This window comes from Phalacrocorax aristotelis, chromosome Z (genome assembly GCF_949628215.1).
Source record: "Phalacrocorax aristotelis chromosome Z, bGulAri2.1, whole genome shotgun sequence".
Classification (NCBI taxonomy): domain Eukaryota; kingdom Metazoa; phylum Chordata; class Aves; order Suliformes; family Phalacrocoracidae; genus Phalacrocorax; species Phalacrocorax aristotelis.
In genome coordinates, this window is record NC_134311.1 from 3,478,651 (window position 1) to 3,484,650 (window position 6,000).

Sequence of the window (6,000 nt, forward strand, 5' to 3'; positions counted from 1 at the left end):
AAAGCAAAATATAGAAGTTTTAATTTCAATTGCTATGTTGTTATCAGAGCACAGAACACCATTCCAGGTCTTGCTTTTTGGTTTCAATGATATCTGAGCTTTAAAGACCTCGTGCCTTAAGTCAGCTGGTAACTGGAGAATCTCCATTAAGAAAAATAAAATAAGTAAATGGCTAATGCATTGTTGAGGAAGGTTTGAAGACACAACCGGCGTGAACTCTGACATCAAAAAGCTGACATTCACAATGCTAGACACACGCATACACATGAGCTTCAAACTTATTCCTTTTAAGAAAATACACTTGTCATTGCTTTTGAACGGCTGGAGTTGACGTTACTGATTATTTCGTGTCACACGCAAGAACCGCTAAGTACTGACAGAAGAAAGGTGTGAATTTCTGCACAGGTAGCACCGAGACTGTGCTGCTGAGGAAAAATATTCAGCGACAGCTGGGTGGAAGAACAGAAAGAAAGAGGTGGAGAAGGCAATGAGAAAATAAAAGAGGCTTATTTCCTTAGATTGCATTTTGTCACCTTTTGCTGTTAACCTCATTTCCTAATAAAGTACAAAAGGAATTATATTCCTCACCGTTGTTGACTTTCTCAGAAAGTAGTGGCAAGTAGTAAACAAATAATATTTACTTTTATTTGGCTTCCCTAACCTATGGCTACCTAAGGCAGCTTTCTCTTTCCACTGCCCTTAAAGCTGGCCTTGCACAAGAGAGGCGCATAAAATAGCAGAGGTGCTCTGTGCTGGGAAGGGATGCATCTGGCAGCTTCGGCTGGAACCCTCAGCAATACGGACTGAGTTTTAATTAGTATACAAAATTATGTCAATCTTCATTCCGAATTGGCTTGATGGGTCATCAGCATCCTTCAGTGAGATGATTTACCAACACCTGGGGACAACGCCACCATGGCTGCCCAGAGCTGGGTCATCCACCAGCTGTGTCTTTCAGATGAGGCTCAAATTATTCCTGAGAGAAGCCTTCCTACCTATGAAAAGCTCAACTTTCAGTAAGAAGATTTGTTTTTCCCCTGACCCAGGCACTTGTACCACTCATTAGCTGGTGGTATGCAGCAAGTTCACCTTTCCTTCAAAAGCTGCTCAAACCCTCATGTTGCACAACTGTGTGGTGAAAAAAGCCAACAGGGCACACCACTGTTTTCTCAGTCCTCCACCTGCTCATTTTTAAGCTTATCTTAGTTTTGTAGGCATCAGACGTTTTGTTTTCAAGGTCAGGATTATTTCCAAAACCTGTCTTAAATAAGGAACACATTTCACTGGCACTTGTTCTCGATCCCCAGTTGTGAGATTGGGTCTGAGCCTCCCACCCGTTAAGGCAGGGTTTGGTGAAGAAAGGTGGGAAGGAGACTAAAGGAAAGGAGAGAACCAACAGGCCACATCAGACAAGTCTTTGCCTCTGCGATGGTGGTGGCAGCTGTGGAGTGAACCCAGCCCCAGGGACTCCTGCTGGGTGGTTATTCCCTTTCTCAAGCAAGTGGTGCCCATGGGTGTGATGTCATCCTGTGCCTTCTGGCGCTTCCACAAAAGCTCCAGTCCCTGGAGTGAGGCAACATCCCTCCCGTGGGACCCCTGGGGTTTTGTATGTAGCAATTTTCTAACCACTTTCTTTCAGGAGAAAAGCTTGAATCCTGAAGGTTTAAACAAACCGGAAAAAAAAAACCTTAAGCCACAAAGAAAGAAGGAAAAGAAAAATCCACAGCTACGCCCTTAATGATATTTGATATCTTACAAAAAAAGAAATCTAAAATTGCATTTAGCTCATTGCTGTTAAAGAAACTCATGTCCTACGCGGTGTCAGCAAGTACACTCTGGTATTCTTTTTTTTTGACCTTCACATCCCCAACAAGCCCCTGCCCTGTCCCAGCCCAGCAAGAACATGTTCCTGTATGAATTCAGGGGATGCAACTGGGAGAAGAGAATCCAGAGTTTAACCCCATCATAAGTTCATCATTAAGACTGTGTAAGTTGCCCAAGGTATTTAATTGATACTGTCAGTTGGCATTAATTTTCTCAGAGTGATGGACAAAAATATTATCTGGCACATGCTGGCTGTACCGTCATAAGCTAATGACCCTCAAACTCCACTCCTGGGGAGGAAATGGGGAAAATAATGAGCTTGGCACTTACTAAACTCCCTGTTCATGAACATATTCCCTTGGGTACTTACAACAAATGTTATCTTTCCTTTCATCCTTCTGTTTGTCTTTGCTTATGTCATAAATAACCTTGCAAGCAATAAAATTCCTTATCTCTTAGGTAAATAAAGCTTAGCCCATTTTATAACCTCCACAGTAGGATTTTTCTTTTAAAGGGAAAACTAAATGTAAAAGCAGACATTCATTTTCTTAAAAGTCTCTGTGGAATTCACAGTTTCGTAAACCCCCCCTTCTTGTGAAGCCAGCCAAAAAAAGTTCACTGTCAACAACACAAACATGGCTCCTGATGTTGTGTGTGTTGGATTTTGCTGCTCTCCTCCTATCTCTCCATCTTACTCTGAGCACATGGAGGGGAAGAAATATATTTGCAACAAGAGATCAATGTGCAACCGCCAAAGAAAAGGTATAGGGCAAACATGAGGATTAATTTATTTTGGATCCACTCCAACAGTAAGGGAAGAAGAGATGAGTTCAGGGAGCTCAGTATGAAACACTGAAGGTGAGAAGACGTAGAGCAGAAGGAAGGACCCAGTGGGACAGGGACATAAAGGAAGCCTCAGACGCTTTACATCCCTCTTCCTAGTTATTACTTGCAAGGAGACAACTGGCTTTCAGTGTTCATGTCACCTCTATTCATGAAAAGCCTTCATGAAGATACAGAGTAATTACAGGGCAGAATAAAATCTCAGCCACAGCATCAGGACTTCTCCCTAGCTCTTAAACTGGCAACTTAAATGAACACATCATTAGCGCCCAGCGAATTAGTCAGTACCATTGTCGGGATTACAAACGATACCATTAATTATCCCAATACACAAAGGAGGAAGTAAATTAACCACAAGCTAGTTCAATTCTGTCATACTCAGCAAATGGGAAAAATTCAGTCATTGAAGAAAACAGTAGAAACAATACAGGGAAAAGTGGAGGAGGAAGCTTTCTTTAACCTGGAAAAAAATAGGTAATATAATTATTTATACATGTATTTACATTATACAGGTAATATAGCTCATTACTTTGTAAAAAGCTTCATATACTAACTTTACCTTAATGACCATAATTCTCTTTCCACTCCCTGCTGTGTGGTACTGGGACTGTCCATTTGCCCCAAGCAGTACCAGCAGGATTAGTTAAAAATTTTATAGGATACACTACCCCATACTTTACTTAACAAAGTTAGGGTGTAAAAAAAAAAGAAAAAATTTTTTAAAAATTATTTGGTTTATGTTTAAAAATAGCTAGTCAACGGCTAACTAACAGCTCTCTTGGGAGCAAAATCTCCCACAACACAAAAAGGTGTCCAAAAATATGATATGTAAAATCTACACACTAATAGCGGGTAATCACTGCACAGACTCACATGTGCTGAGGAACGGACTGTAGTGAGTTCCCAAAGATGCTGAGCTGGTGAGGAATGTTTAGGGGGCCTTAAAAAACAATAACAATGTGCATTATTGATCCCCAAAACATATATGAACAGAACTGGAGAAATCCCAAAATAGGACAGGAAGACTGATTTTTATTATTTACTGATCTGGATGCTGTAGTTAATAAATTAGCACATATTTAGGTTAGGAAAACACAACAAGTAGCACGGTTACAAAACCTCAGTCATCAGCTACCTTGGCTGAACAATGATTCCTATATTAGCATGAAATAATTCGTACTTCATTATCTCTCACTTTCGTTACTATCCCAGCCCCTCACAGCATTAAGAAATGTACAGATATAAACGAGGGGAATTATCTGAAATCCCAAAACTTTCAAAAGCTTTCAAAAAAACCTCCAAATATCCTGTATCTTATACGTGGCATAGGAAATGTCATAAAGGGGTACAGTTCTCTCTTGAACAATATATCGAGGTTGGACACAGCAAGGAAAGACATTGAGGAAAATCTCCACAACAATCCCCTTATCATGTCTGGGTCAGGTTCACAGGGACACCTATGCTTTCCCAGGAAATACACTCTTGGTTTTAAGGATTTACACATATATCTGCAAATCTTGAGAGATCAGTTCATTTCAGTTAAAATAAACTTTATTGTGAATCAGTGACTGCCTCGCTGTAGTAGCTGACATGAGCGGCACAACGCACCAATTCTACCTGCAGCCCTACTAATGCAGTCTGAGGGCATGGCAGACCTTAGAAAGTCTTATAAAGAGGGAATATCAACCAGGATATAAGGATAGTGCTAAAAATAGCCACAGCTTTTTATGACAAGCAGTCTTTTCCACCCTCAGCATCTGCTATGATTCAGTCGTTACTCAGAAGGGAGAGAGCATCTAGTGAATGAATCATCAGGCTACATCCTGCAGCTATTTTGTTTTCTCCAGTGGTCTTCCACAGAAGAAATGACGAGTCCAGACCTCTGCAAGTCGGAGGGATCCGTCTGGGAGCAACACTGCCAGAAGCAAATGAGTAAACGAATGAAAAGGACAAGGCCATACACGACTCCATTTACATTCCCCAGACTTGACTACATCTAAACATACACCGTCATGCAGCGTATGTAAGTAGTCACTACAGAGTCAGTTAGGTTATTCACACTGATAAAGTAACTTTTGTTTAAAATCTTTAGAAAACAGAATGCTTGGTAAAGGACATCCTTTAGAAACAGAGAAATGTGTTGGCTAAATGAGTTACGTAGAATATTTCTGTTCTCTCTCAGTTATTCAGTTCACTTTTCACTAACAATGCACGGTCTGAAAACATAGCTGATTGCATTTGTATGAAATATAAAAATACTGGAGCTTTAGTCATCTCATAATAATTTCAAATGTACTGTCAGTCTAAACACAGAACTTTACAAGAACGATCTTGAACGGATCCTTTCACCTCATTAAAGGAAAATTATGTCTACAAGCCAGACAAGAATAACATACGTCTGAACTGCCAAATTGCAGCACAGCTGCTGAGGGTTTGAGGTGTGCAGGGATGCCTTGATTTTTGTTTGAGATTTATGACTGGAAGTCGTGGAGAAGAGGCCAGTTCTCCTGATTTTGCTTTTCTCGGCAAAAAAGAAAAAGGGGAAAAAAAAACCCACATGAAAGGCTGTATGTCTGCATAAAAGGAGAGTAGGTGCTCAAGCCAGTCACGTTAATATCTATTCAATTTTTCCTTTCAAATTCTTGTTACAGATAAAATTAAGCAATGATTTTGCATCACGTAGCCTCAGTTAGACAGCCTTTTCAAAACATATCACAGTGTCATGAGAGGAAGGTCTGCTGGTTCCTGGGTTCAGTCAGGTCTGCTGCAAAGCTAGTTCACAAACTGTGTGGATTTCCTAAAGACAGCAAAAGAGAAAACATTGGCAAAAAGATGCCAACCCCCTGTCAAACATCACCAAACTAAGGTAAATGAGCTTCACATTCCAGTACTGGTAATTCAGAAATATATACTTTCATGGCCAAATTAAGCTATCCTGTCTTTATTTTTTTTGGTATCAGTATTAGCAGATCATATTCTGGACATACAGACTTTATAACTGAATTATTGCTGATTTCTTTCATTCAGCAACATATATAACAGTATAAAACTGTCAATCAAGAAAACTAAGATACTTCTTTTTAAAACAGGTATACTTACACACACACTTATATACACATATACAAATACATACACATACCTACACTAAAAAAAAAAGCTAGAAGAGTGTGTTCTATGTAATATTCAATTTTATAGCAGAAATATTGGCAAATTGGGTCTACACCTAGGGAAAAAACCTTATTTTTTGTGGTAGGAGAAAGGTATCAGCAAGATCTGTGTTGTTCAATATTCATAAGCAATTTAGATAAAAGAATTGATGATGTCACAGCAGCC